At 43.1% G+C, this 14,261-nt stretch overlaps 1 protein-coding gene across 1 annotated transcript in view; it reads right to left on the bottom strand.

The window, feature by feature from the left end:
* nek11 (NIMA-related kinase 11) overlaps nucleotides 1-14,261 on the bottom strand; it is a 110,466-nt gene that overhangs the window by 56,987 nt on the left and 39,218 nt on the right. The window lies entirely within an intron of this gene.

Here is a 14,261-nt window from a genome sequence, read left to right as displayed (position 1 = left end):
GACTTGATTATATGTATTGCCCTGTGAACTCAACACATGAGTATACTGTAATGCATATTTCATCTGTTTCAGTTTTACAGATGATTCCTATTAATGAAATTTGGCCTTCAGGTGATTCATTTAACAGATTATGAACTTATTTTCATGCCACACCATCATATTGAGAATAACTGAGCGAAACAATATCAGAATCAGAAGGTTTCACATTTTTCTCTCCTCACTCCCACGCGCATTAGTCACTCGGGTGACCTCTAATGACCTTTGAGTCGTTTCGGAGGTCGTTTTTTCCGGCTTCTCACTGAAAGTCATTTCTGTTAAAGCAGCTTGTTCGATCCGTCGGCTCCCCTTCATTAGCGATATGGTCGCAGGAGGAATGGTCTGAGCGGACGGCTGATGGGCTTAGCAGCTCATTCTGAGTGGATCTAAATGAGCTTTCCTGCACACATACGCTGGCCAGGAGGAAGAGTTAGCCATCTGACCAGAGAAAGACGGGAGACCAGGCTATAACTGAGATATCTGAATACCAGGGGTGTAAAAATGAATCGATTAGAGGGTTGAGAATGAATTGCACTGATTTTTTAATTGTTAGAATCCATTATAATCAACTATTATAATATTTAATAAAGTATGTGCTATTTGGTTGGCCAAAATAAAAGGCCCAGGCTGTTTTCAAATGGTGTAAATGTCTGATCTCACAGTAATTCGATGTGAATATGATTCTTTAAGAAATTTAATCTCAAATTGCACCACAATTAGATTTTGTTTACCATTAATATTCAGAATTATGTTAGAAAATACACTGAATTTACAAATTTTTACAGTAATAGAATATAGCTTTTATGGAGGGAGGGGAATTTGAAAACATCACATTTGAAAATATAAAATAAAATAACCTGACAGTTTAATTTTTGCCAAACAATGAGGAAATGCTCTATTGAGAATTGTTATAATTGATTATATGCAATTCTAACATTCCAAAATCGATGCAACTGAATCACCATCTTCATTAATTGTAGCTACTGATCAGATCTGCATAATAATAACTATTTGTCCCTAAAATACAGCATTCGTTATTATTTCTAAGATTCCTTGGGTGTACAGCTTTCTTCAGGTTATGCCAGCACACTGAGGCTACCACCACCATGCTTCACGGGTGGGCTGAGGTTTTGGTGCTTGTGCTAGTTTTTTTTTCATACATGGTGCTGAATGTTTCTGCTGAAGAGTTGACTTTTGTCTCATTCGTCTACCGTTTAGTGTTCTTCTTACAGTGAACTCAGGATGTTCGTGAGTTTAGAAGATTCCAGTAGTTCTTTGCTAATACGCTACGACTCCTTTTCACCTCTTTCAGCATTGCAAACTGCACTCTTGCTGCAGACCTGGGCAATGAGTCACTGAGATGATAACAATAATAATAGTAATGGAAAAAGATTTTGGGTGGTATGCATGTCTTTGGTACACTGTCAATACATTAGCCTTGTAGCACCAGTGTCAAAAAGCAAACTTGGCTCTTTAACTACATTTTACTGTGTAAATTTGATTATGGAACCATTCCTTTATCATTACATTGTGAGGCCAGAGATTTACCCCACTATTCATTAGTGATATGCTGGCAGTCAGAGGGGCTGCTTTTGAAGAGAAGAGGATAGTTAAGGGGCTTCGCAGCTCATTTTGAGTGGATCTGAATGAGCTTTAGCGCAAATATGCCTGGAGGAAGAGTCAGACTCTGATTAGAGAGAAATGAGAGCTGCTTCCAATCATCAGGCCGAAACTCAGATGGTTAATGACATATTAGTCTTCCTAATGTATTTATCTATGAAAATACGCTCATTGTGATTCAAAACACTTTGCTAATTTAAGGTTCAAAGGTTCGATTTTGCAGCGACGCTCACTGGCAGCGGCGTTCTGTAAACGATGGCACTTAAATCAATGTTGCTAACCTGATCTAATATCACACCCACCATCCTTTCAGGCTAACTTCATCAAAAAGGCTAATGAAGCTCATTTACCCGCTGCTGCGAACCCCAGTCACATGTCCAGTTCGTCCAAATTTATGCATGTAATCTCTTCTGCGTTAGAGATACCAGATGTTTATTTGAAATTCAGTCTTTTAAGGCTTAATTAAGCGTTTATCTGCCTTCTCTGGAGAAATGCTCCGGTGCAGGCAGGTGTGACACGATGCCGGTTTCGACCCTGCAGTAAACTCCGTCTGCAAGAACAGTTTTCTCTGACAAGCTCAAACGGACTTAATAAACATGAACATAAAACTGAGATTCAGAGCAGAAACAGGACAGGAGTTTGATACTGCAGTCTGGAATCAATTAAACACACGTATCTCAGGACTGTCTCTGCTGCTACACTGATGTTGTAGCTTTGTCATTAGCTGCAGTGACCCGCAAATGGGCCATTAAACCTGATCTCTATCTGCTGCATCTGGGGCATGCGGTCGATTATCACAGACAAGAATTTCAGCCTGTTTCCCTGAACATAGAAAAGAACAGAAAATCCATTACCTTGAAACTCACTTATAAGGGTGTCAGGATAGTTACTCAAAAAAGTAATCCATCACAAACTGGGTCTGTTCAGGTCTGTGGCTTCAGTGCAGTGATCTTTATCCTTCAGTTTCATGGATATTAATATTACTGTGATTATTCTCAGCTTATGGACGGGTCACCCATGCACACGCTTCACTCACAGAGAGGAAATGGGTAAAATCGGCAAAACCGGTTTAGGAAATGGGTGGAATGGGTAAAACTGGTTTAGGAAATGGGTAAAATTGGTATAACTGGTTTAGGAAATGGGTGGAATGGGTAAAACTGGTTTAGGAAATGGGTAAAATTGGTATAACTGGTTTAGGAAATGGGTAGAATTGATAAAACTGGTTTGGGAAATGGGTGAAATGAGTAAAACTGGTTTAGGAAATGGGTGGAATGGGTAACACTGGTTTAGGAAATGGGTAAAACTGGTATAACTGGTTTAGGAAATGGGTAAAATGAGTAAAACTGGTTTAGGAAATGGGTGGAAAGGGTAACACTATTTTAGGAAATGGTGGAAATGGATAAAACTGTTTTAGGAAATTGGTAAAAGTGGTATAACTGGTTTAGGAAATGGAAGAAATGGGTAAAACTGTTTTAGGAAGTATATAAAATTGATAAAACTGGTTTAGAAAATGGGTAAAATGGCGAAAAATGGAAAGTGAAAGTAAATGTAAAAAAATGTAAATACTTCAATAAAGTAAAGATATTTGAAAAAAGTACTTGTACGTTGTTACAGTCCACCACTGGGCAGTGAAGACTGAAGCAGGTTTTCCATCTACCAGTTTTTTTGCAAATTTTGAAAACGTGCAAAAAAAAACAACAAAAAAGCCTAAATAACACATGAAGACTTTTACTCCAGGACAAGGTGCAAAAGTTAGAATAACACTAAAGCCGAAATGTGTAAAAGGGTGATGGAAAAGGGGTTTGGGAAAGGCTGGCCCTACAGACGGTCCGATCGTGGCACAGAGCTTTCTGAAGGTTGCTTTCGACGTTCTGAAATGCCTGATCTGAAGCTCGCATTAAAAATGGCTCTGCTGGACTGTCTGGTGTGTTTGCGTTCCCAGATTCGAGGTAGACGTCATCAGAGTGGCACAGAGATTTCAGCCCTAATTTGGTGGCCATTGCTTATCCTGCCCAGCATCTCTGAGCTGAAACAATACAGCCACAGAGTGGAGTATTTCCTAAAAGGCCTTTAAGTATTTTCACAATTGAGTCTGTTTCCATCAGATTTACATGATGATGATGATGTAAACAAACTCAGAGCTTCTAGTTGCTGATTGCTGACTCTTAATATCACAGAGAAATCATCCCTCTTTCAGCTTTTCAGTAAAGTCAGTGGGGCGTCCTCCACTTTCTGCTGATTTAAAATCCCAGACTGTGTCTTTACGTTTGCTGAGGAGGGTTATAATGGTGAACTATCACAAGACCTATCCATCCATCCATCCATCATCTAAACCGCTTATCCTTCTGGGTCGCGGTGGGGTGCTGGAGCCTATCCCAGCTGTCATTGGGCGGAAGGCAGGATACACCCTGGACAGGTCGCCAGTCCATCACAGGGCAGACAGACAGACAGACAATCACACACACATTCACACCTAGGGGCAATTCAGCATGTCCAATCAGCCTGACAGCATGGTTTTGGACTGTGGGAGGAAACCGGAGTACCCGGAGGAAACCCACACAGACACGGGGAGAACATGCAAACTCCACACAGAAACGACCCTGGTCGCCCGGCCGGGAATCGAACCCAGGCCCTTTTTGCTGTGAGGTAACAGCGCTACCCACTGCGCCACCGTGCCGCCCTATTACAAGACCTTTTAGAAGAAAGGAAATTATTAAATCTATGAATTAGAATAAAAATGCCAATTTACGAACTGAAACAAACTGAAAACAATCAGTGTAAAATAGTGTAAAATAGTGAGAAATAACGCTATATATTGAAACTCTTTCTTTCTGATCAGATCTCCCGTGTTTTTGACCTTGTGTTTGGCCTCAGTTTCTCGTTCTCTCTGATTTTCGGATTTGCCCTTTTGATACTGTAGCCTGGTTTGCTGGATATTCGGTTTTTGACTTTCGCCTGTGTTTTGGACTCTGATCTGCCTTGCCCTATTTTGTTATGATCGCCTTCTGTGTTTTGATGCTGACTTTGGAACTGACCCATGCCTGTGTACTGACGACGATATCTCTGTCTAAATCCCCAAGTAAAGCTTCTTCTCTGTTTTACATCCGCGAGTGTCTGCTTACTGGTTGCACGTTACACTTTTTTACCCCTAGAAAATCAAAAAAACTTTTGCGTATGACTGTATTTCACAGACAGAAAGAAATGATAAAGAAATAAAACACAAAGCTATTATAACCTGCTCTTCTGCTACAGCGTCTCTGCAGGGACCCATTATCGCTCTGCTATTAGAGTCCAGTGAAAAGGAGACAGCACTTTCATTCAGAGCGCTGAGATAATGATTCTGCCCCTCGTCAAGCAGAGCGCAGGTTTATTAGCCTGAGACATTCACAGCATCATCAGCTCCACCGGCAGCTCACAGAGGCTGGACACACTGGAGTGGCTCCACTGTGATTTATCACTTTAGAGTCAATGTCACTTCATAACAATTGTGTGGGTTTATTGTTACTGTTTATTTATGGTTGTGCTTTTGCTGCTGTGCCTTTAAGACTGATACACTATATGGACAAAAGTATTGGGACACACCTCTTCATCATTGAATTTAGGTGTTTCTTTCAGTCTCATTGTCACAGGTGTTTAAAATCAAGCACCTAGCCATGCAGCCTGCCTTTACACACATTAGTGAAAGAATGTGTCGCTCACTGAATTCAGCGTGGTTCTGTAATAGGACGCCACCGGAGTTAATCACGCTGCCACTGGACTCTGGAGCAGTGGAAACACATTCTGTGGAGTGACCAATCACGCTCCTCTGTCTGTCAGTCTGATGGACGAGTCTGGGTTTGGCGAATGCCAGGAGAACGTTACCTGCCTGACTGCACTGTGTCAGCTGTAGAGTTTGGTGGAGGAGGGATGATGATATGGGGCTGTTTTTCAGGGGTTGGTCTAGAACCCTTAGTTCCAGTGAAGGGGAATCTTAATGCTTCAGCACCAAGACATTCTGGACAATTGCACGCATCCATCTTTCCAACTTGACTGGCCCTCACAGAGCCCTGACCTCAACCCCATCCAGCACCTTCGGGATGAACTAGAATAGAGATTGCAAGCCAGGCCCTCTCGTCCAACATCAGTGTCTGACCTCACAAATGCTCTTCTGACTGAATGGGCAGAAATTCCCACAGACCTCTCCAACATCTTGTAGAAAGCTTGCCACAAGAGTGGAAGCTGTTAGAGCTGCAAACTCCTTATTAATGCCTATGAGTTTAGAATGTGATTTATAAAAGCTCCAGTGGGTGTAATGTGTGGGTGTCCCAATACTTTTGTCCATATAGTGTATATGTAAATGAGCTCTGTTCGGTCCAGACTTTTTTTTCGCGTGTGTGGATCCTTTATAAGGTTGCAATGATCTATTTGCTTCCTGACAGCCAGGAACAGCACAATGTTTAATCACTTTTGCACAATGTCCACTCCAAATAACTCTGATACAGGCTGTCTGCAGGAATAACACTCCACATCACTTCAACAGGAATGGTGGGGCTAAACTGCTGTAGAACGAATGGGTGGGGCTAAACTGCTGTAGGCTAAACGGCTGGGGCTAAACTGCTATAGGCTGAGTGAGTGGGGCTAAACTGCTGTAGCTGAATGGGCAGGGCTAAACTGCTGTAGCTGAATGGGTGGGGCTAAACTGCTGTAGCTGAATGGGTGGGGCTAAACTGCTGTAGCTGAATGGGTGGGGTTAAACTGCTGTAGCTGAATGGGTGGGGCTAAACTGCTGTAGGCTAAATGGCTGGGGCTAAACTGCTATAGGCTGAGTGAGTGGGGCTAAACTGCTGTAGCTGAATGGGTGGGGCTAAACTGCTGTAGGCTGAATGGTGGGGCTAAACTGCTGTAGCTGAATGGGTGGGGCTAAACTGCTGTAGGCTGAATGGGTGGGGCTAAACTGCTGTAGCTGAATGGGTGGGGCTAAACTGCTGTAGGCTGAATGGTGGGGCTAAACTGCTGTAGGCTGAATGGGTGGGGCTAAACTGCTGTAGCTGAATGGGCGGGGCTAAACTGCTGTAGGCTGAATGGTGGGGCTAAACTGCTGTAGGCTGAATGGGTGGGGCTAAACTGCTGTAGCTGAATGGGTGGGGCTAAACTGCTGTAGAACGAATAGGCAGGGCTAAACTGCTGTAGCTGAATGGCTGGGGCTAAACTGCTATAGGCTGAGTGAGTGGTGCTAAACTGATGTAGGCTGAATGGGCGGGGCTAAACTGCTGTAGGCTGAGTGAGGGGGGCTAAACTGCTGTAGGCTGAATGGGTGGGGCTAAACTGCTGTAGCTGAATGGGTGGGGCTAAACTGCTGTAGGCTGAATGGTGGGGCTAAACTGCTGTAGGCTGAGTGAGGGGGGCTAAACTGCTGTAGGCTGAATGGGTGGGGCTAAACTGCTGTAGCTGAATGGGTGGGGCTAAACTGCTGTAGGCTGAATGGGTGGGGCTAAACTGCTGTAGCTGAATGGGTGGGGCTAAACTGCTGTAGGCTGAATGGTGGGGCTAAACTGCTGTAGCTGAATGGGTGGGGCTAAACTGCTGTAGACTGAACAGGCGGGGCTAAACTGCTGTAGCTGAATGGGTGGGGCTAAACTGCTGTAGACTGAATGGGTGGGGCGAAACTGCAGTAGGCTGAATGGTGGGGCTAAACTGATGTAGGCTGAATGGGCGGGGCTAAACTGCTGTAGGCTGAGTGAGGGGGGCTAAACTGCTGTAGGCTGAATGGGTGGGGCTAAACTGCTGTAGACCGAACAGGTGGGGCTAAACTGCTGTAGGCTGAATGGGCGGGGCTAAACTGCTGTAGACCGAACAGGTGGGGCTAAACTGCTGTAGGCTGAATGGGCAGGGCTAAACTGCTGGAGGCTAAATGGGCGGGGCTAAACTGCTGCAAGCTGAATGAACAGTCATATCTAAACGACATCACAGTCATAATGAATTTAAAACTGTTTCTACTACGTCTAACTTTTATTTGAGACAATAAAACGAGGAAAAACTTTTTCAGTTTTCTGTGTTTTCGTGCCCTTTAATAGTGCGGAAACACTCTCTATCCTTGTCAACGCTGTCAAAAGCCATGAGAATGTTTGTCAAGAAACAGTTTCTGAACACATACTCTCTCTCTCTCTCTCTCTCTCTCTCTCTCTCTCTCTCTCTCTCTCTCTCTTATCTCCCTTCCTCCCTCTCTTTCTCTCTCTCTCTCTCTCTCTCTCTCATTCACATACAGTAGAGATGTAGAGCCTCCTGCATCATTAGCATGAGAGGCGGTAAGCCACACAGCAAACAGTCTGGAGAATAGAAAGAGAGAGAGAGAGAAGGAGAGAGAAAAAGGAAGACAGAAAGATAATAAGAAAAGAGAGAGAGGAAAAAATATGGAAACAGAGAGAAAGAAAGAGGACAGAAAGAGAGATGGAGAGAGAAAGATAAAAGGAGGAGGCTGAAACCTACGGGGGCCATTTAGGGTGAAATACACTGAAACACTCACGCACACACACAACTGCTGTGTGTGAGTGTTTCAGTGGTGTGTGTGTGTTTCAGTGGTGTGTGTGAGTGTTTCAGTGGTGTGTGTGAGTGTTTCAGTGGTGTGTGTGTGTGTTTCAGTGGTGTGTGTGAGTGTTTCAGTGGTGTGTGTGTGTTTCAGTGGTGTGTGTGAGTGTCTCAGTGGTGTGTGTGAGTGTTTCAGTGGCGTGTGTGAGTGTCTCAGTGGTGTGTGTGAGTGTTTCAGTGGCGTGTGTGAGTGTTTCAGTGGTGTGTGTGAGTGTTTCAGTAGTGTGTGTGTGTTTCAGTGGTGTGTGTGAGTGTTTCAGTGGTGTGTGTGAGTGTCTCAGTGGTGTGTGTGTGTGTTTCAGTGGTGTGTGAGTGTCTCAGTGGTGTGTGTGAGTGTTTCAGTGGCGTGTGTGAGTGTTTCAGTGGTGTGTGTGAGTGTTTCAGTAGTGTGTGTGTGTTTCAGTGGTGTGTGTGAGTGTTTCAGTGGTGTGTGAGTGTCTCAGTGGTGTGTGTGAGTGTTTCAGTGGTGTGTGAGTGTCTCAGTGGTGTGTGTGAGTGTTTCAGTGGCGTGTGTGAGTGTTTCAGTGGTGTGTGTGAGTGTTTCAGTAGTGTGTGTGTGTTTCAGTGGTGTGTGTGAGTGTTTCAGGGTGTGTGTGAGTGTTTCAGTGGTGTGTGTCAGTGTTTCCGTGGCGTGTGAGTGTTTCAGTGGTGTGTGTGAGTGTTTCAGTGGTGTGTGTGAGTGTTTCCGTGGCGTGTGTGTGTGTTTCAGTGGTGTGTGTGAGTGTTTCAGTGGTGTGTGTGAGTGTTTCCGTGGCGTGTGTGAGTGTTTCCGTGGCGTGTGTGAGTGTTTCCGTGGCGTGTGTGAGTGTTTCAGTGGTGTGTGTGAGTGTTTCAGTGGTGTGTGTGAGTGTTTCAGTGGTGTGTGTGAGTGTTTCAGTGGTGTGTGTGTGTTTCAGTGGTGTGTGTGAGTGTTTCAGTGGTGTGTGTGAGTGTTTCCGTGGCGTGTGAGTGTTTCAGTGGTGTGTGTGAGTGTTTCAGTGGTGTGTGTGTGTTTCAGTGGTGTGTGTGAGTGTTTCAGTGGTGTGTGTGAGTGTTTCCGTGGCGTGTGAGTGTTTCAGTGGTGTGTGTGTGTTTCAGTGGTGTGTGTGAGTGTTTCAGTGGTGTGTGTGTGTGAGTGTTTCAGTGGTGTGTGTGAGTGTTTCAGTGGTGTGTGTGAGTAGTGTGTACGTGTGCAGATGTTTCAGTGTATTTCACCCTAAACGGCCCCCTACAGGCCCCCCCATACTTTACCCTTAGAAGCCAACCATATATTTTACCCTAAATGGCCTTCATAGGAAACCCTGCTCAAGTTTTATCTGTCATGCCTGCTTTTTCTTTCTTTCTTTCTTTCTTTCTTTCTTTCTTTCTTTCTCTCTCTTTCTTTCTCTCTTTTCTCTCTCTGCCCCCTCTCTCCCTCTTTCTGTCCCTCTCTCCCTCTCTCTCTCTCTCACTTTGTCTCTTTATCCCTCATTTTCCCTTTCTGCTCTGTCTCCCTCTTTCTCTCTTTCTCATTTTCACTGTCACTCTCTCTCTCTCTGTCTCTCTGTCTCTCTCTCTCTCTCTGGATTATCAGAGGGAGTTCAGATGAAGGGGGATCCCCCACAGCAGCTTCACAATACACAACACTGTAATCCACAGCAGGCAGACGATATTAAACACGGCTTTACCCCACACCCCCCCGACCCCCCCGCCATGCTTATGTAATCCTTCCTCCTCTTCTCTATGAGCCTGACAGCACACAGTGAATTAGAATGAGGAAGCGCAGTTCAGCTGCTCGACTGTACTGAAGATCTGGAAAGTGGAATAAACACAAACAGGAAGCAGCTGTTATTTATGCGGTGCTGTAAAGCGGCCCGTTAGACGAGCGTCAAGCAGCAATAACGCTGCTCCATATGACACAGTTGAGTTTCAATTACAAACTTTTTTCAATTTTTCAACAAAAGCAAAATAAGGAGGGCCTGTAAATGTGCCTCATGTTAATATGTAAATATTAATACTGTATTTATTCCAGCTTTCATACCAGTACGAAAAGCTCACTTCACACCAAGGCACTCTTACAGTCACTCAATTTAACATGCTAACCGCACATTAACATACTAGTCATGATACAAAATGATGCGCTACGATATATTGCAATATGTTGCAATACACTGTGGTAGTTTATGATACGTTGCGATGCATTACAGCATGTAACAATATATTCTATATATTCACAACACATGCAATACACACAATACATATGTTCCAGCATGTTACAATGTACTATGTTCTAATGTGTGACGAAACTGTGGAGACTGCCACGTGCTCCATGGCTTCTCTTTTGCCAGCTTTTCTTTCACTGTCACCAAGCCTGGCTGTGCAGTCCCCACCTTCGAGCCTCACTGCGCTGCGTCCACTGTCGCAATCTTTCATCAGGCTTTGCCTTCTACGCCATCCACCTTGAAGTTCTTGAAGCACCATTCCACTCCCTGTCGCAGGGGAGCACTATCCCACTTCTGACACCAAGTTTCTTTGCTTGGCGAAGGAGGACACACTGAAAAGGCCATGATTTCAGCTGAGAGAAATGCTGTTGATGCTGTCGCTGTCCCCAACAGCACCAGACTTGAGAGCTGTGGAGAGTGCAGCGTTCAGGTCAAGGACACAGTCCAGATCAGGGACTGAGGTAGTGGGGGTGGTTATCCACTGTAGAGTACAGAGTTATGTTTTTGTTGTGACTTTTCTGCTGGTGCTAATAAAAAATACTTCTCATAGCAGAAATCATGGCCTCGATCGTGTCTCCATCTTTGCAAAGATGCAACAATGCGTTACTATACGTTGTGATAAGATGTGATACAATGCGATAGATTGCGATGCGATACATTGTATTGTTACACTACAACTACAAATCGACTACTAAAGAAGGATTTTGTCATTTTTGCCCATTTCTGTCAGTCAATTCAAATATTTAAAACACTGCACACTGTAAAATAACTTCATTATGTCAGTGTATTTGCCTTCATATATACAGCAACCAATCATGTTTGATCTCTCTCACTCGACCGCTTTAATAAGAAATGTTCAATATTTATCACTGTGGCTAACTAGCCACTGTCAGCTAATGCTAGCTAATGCTACCATGCACATTAAATTCTGTTTGGCAAAACATTAGCATTTCTGAGAAACAGCAGCAGTGCTAACACAGATTAAACTCTTATCAAACATCACAACAATGCTAGAAAAATTGAAAGTTACCAGATCTGGAGATGCTAGCTAACATCGCGCTAGCTTGTCTCTCTAGATTTAAGGATGCTAACATTAGCTGACAACTTTATTAATGTGTAGCTACGTTCATAAATCAATACTAAAACTAAACATTATTATGTAGTTTCCACCTTCTAGCGTGTAATTCATGCTTGGAAGTATGGATAGAATACTGTGTAATGCTGAAATGGAAAAAGTCTGTTCAAATTATATAGAATAGATATATATATTTTTTTGTAAGTCTCTTTCCTCTTGTATCATTATCACCAATATAGGACATGAAAAGATGTAAACATTTTGCCTACTGCACATAAAGCTCACGCTAACGCCATTTCTACATAAAGCTCAGCACCTTTTGTATATTATCTAATTACTATTACTGTTATATCATTGTGCTACATAACTAGCACAAATAATATCTCTATATGAAATGGACTGCTCCGATTTGAAAATTTGGCTGAGCCGCGTTCAAAGCTATTGTAAAATCCACAATATACGCACTTCTATGACCACCTCACAACTGAACTGTGTATCACTGCACGAAAAAAACCTTAGTGCTGTTAATGGAATAATATGCTGCTCACATGGAGCACCGAGTGTACTGATGAAGTAAGAACCCATTTTCTGTTTAAACTGAGGGGCTGACAGCTTAAGTTCTTCACTAGAACTAAGCTGGTCAGTTAGCTGACAGGCTAAAAGAGCCAACAGCCTAAACAGCTCCATCATTAATATCACAGGCCTGAATTAAAGTACTTACAGTTTGATTAACTGTAAAACTGCAGTATAAAAGTCTAAAAACGTCACTTGAATGACACACTTCAAATGTTTGTGTTTCAGTCAGAAGTCGCGTCAAACCCAGGCTGAATCCCAAACGGCTCTGTACTCCCTAAATAGTGTTCTAGCTATGAAAGTTTAGAAATTCTAGCCTCTACAGCCAAACAGTGCATCATGTGTCGAGTGTGGATGAGTCTGAATCCCAAATGACTGTTTCTTAGCTGTATTTTGCTCTGTTGGGCTGCAGGATCCAGTATTTAAACTCCTACGTAGTGCACTATGTAGGGAGCAGGGAGCCGTTTGAGATTCAGCCCCAACGTGAGAAGCGGGTGCTGCTGGATTAGAGCTATATAAGACTTGGTGGTAATTTGGTGACCTAAAAGTACTTATAAAACAAAGGGTTTTGCATTAAACAGTGCTGTGATATCATATATTCACTGTTATACAATAAAAAATTAAAAAGTTTTTGAAATGACCGCAATATACGGCAATGGGTGACCAAACGTTCTCCTCATTCAGTGGTCCATGGTTGCTTCGTAACGACACCATACTCTAAAGGAACTACATTTCTTGTCGGGATACTTGTTTATGTGATTATTATTAATAACAACTTAAATTATTTTCTGAAAATTAGTGTATTTTATCATATTTTAAGTTGGCCTGCGATTTTATCACGGAGAAGGGAGTTCTTAGGCACGGCACGCATGGCTTCTTGTGGTGTATTGCTTTAATTTACAATTACAACCTTGGAAAAAAAGATGTTTTTTGGCCACAGTATGATTTGCCCTATTATTACATTGCTTCCCTGTTTTTTGATCTCTGCTATGTCCGAATCCAGCACCACTGAATGCCACATTTCGGCATTTTTCAGACTCTTAAGGATATTTTTCCTAAATATCCTCTTGAAATCAATCCATCCATCTCATTTTGTTTTCTTTCATCAGTACAGGGGGACGTCTAGTACCCAACAACAAAAACATCTCCAAAGGTGCTCGCATCTGCTGCAATAATGCCATGGTTTCCCTCCTGTTGCCATAGAAACCTTTCTTCAAATGAAAAATCACTGACCCTTTGATGCTACAGGTCAAAATGGACACAGGACTTCAATGAAACACCGGCCGTGGTTACAAACGCGGGCAAATGGTACCGTGTCTCTGTTTCAAAGCACCAAAATGATGCTAACTTTAAAAAGGGGGAGAACTTTAGAACCATGCCCAAAAACTGCTTTCTGAGACGAACAGCAGTGAAACAGGAGAAACGATGAGAGCAGCGTGACCCGGATTAGCCGAGTCTTAGCCCGAGAAGTGATGAGACTGACACTGCGGCTTCAGAGGAGATGAGAGTGACCTGTGGGAGCGCTGTGGGGGTCACCCCACCATCATTAGCCAATGTCCCTCTGATCCCTCAGCAGCAGCACACAGGACAGTGTGTAAAAAAATAGAGAGAAAGAACCCAAAAACAGACCTGACCAGACCAGAAACCCCAACTCAGACCAGACGTCACACTCAATGCAGACTAGATTAGACCAAATTAGACAAGTCCAGAGCAGAGCAGGCCAGTCTGGTCCAGAAAATCCAACCCAAGCAGACTTAATCAGCCAGACTAGTCCAGACAGTCCAGACCAGGGTAAATATTTTTTGAAATGTTCATCAGTCTTTACTTTTATAGTTACATTTAGATTTTCATTTCAGTTTTGAGTTCAGTTTAGTTTCAGTTAGTCTTAAAGGTGCAAACTGTAAATACCATGCATTAACCATGTACATATACAGTAAGACACTCACACACAATGTATGTCAAATAAACAAGATATCAAATCATAACTGCATTTTCAGAGTATCGGTACCTACAACACTCGCTTTTCATGTCAAAGGTTCATTTGATCATATTTAAAATTAAGATACCGGAATACAAATTCATTTGAAAATATCTAATCATATTGCTACCGTCTGAAGAGAACCTCGAGGAAGAAAACCCCGACAGCAGCGATATATTGCTTGGTTATTGGCACTAAACTATTATGTAGTTGAAGTGATAATTGTCTAAATCTC

The sequence above is a fragment of the Colossoma macropomum genome, unplaced genomic scaffold, assembly GCF_904425465.1.
Source record: "Colossoma macropomum unplaced genomic scaffold, Colossoma_macropomum, whole genome shotgun sequence".
Lineage (NCBI taxonomy): Eukaryota > Metazoa > Chordata > Actinopteri > Characiformes > Serrasalmidae > Colossoma > Colossoma macropomum.
The sequence above is the reverse complement of the archived record's forward strand: the minus strand, read 5'-3'. Positions and strand labels throughout refer to the sequence as shown.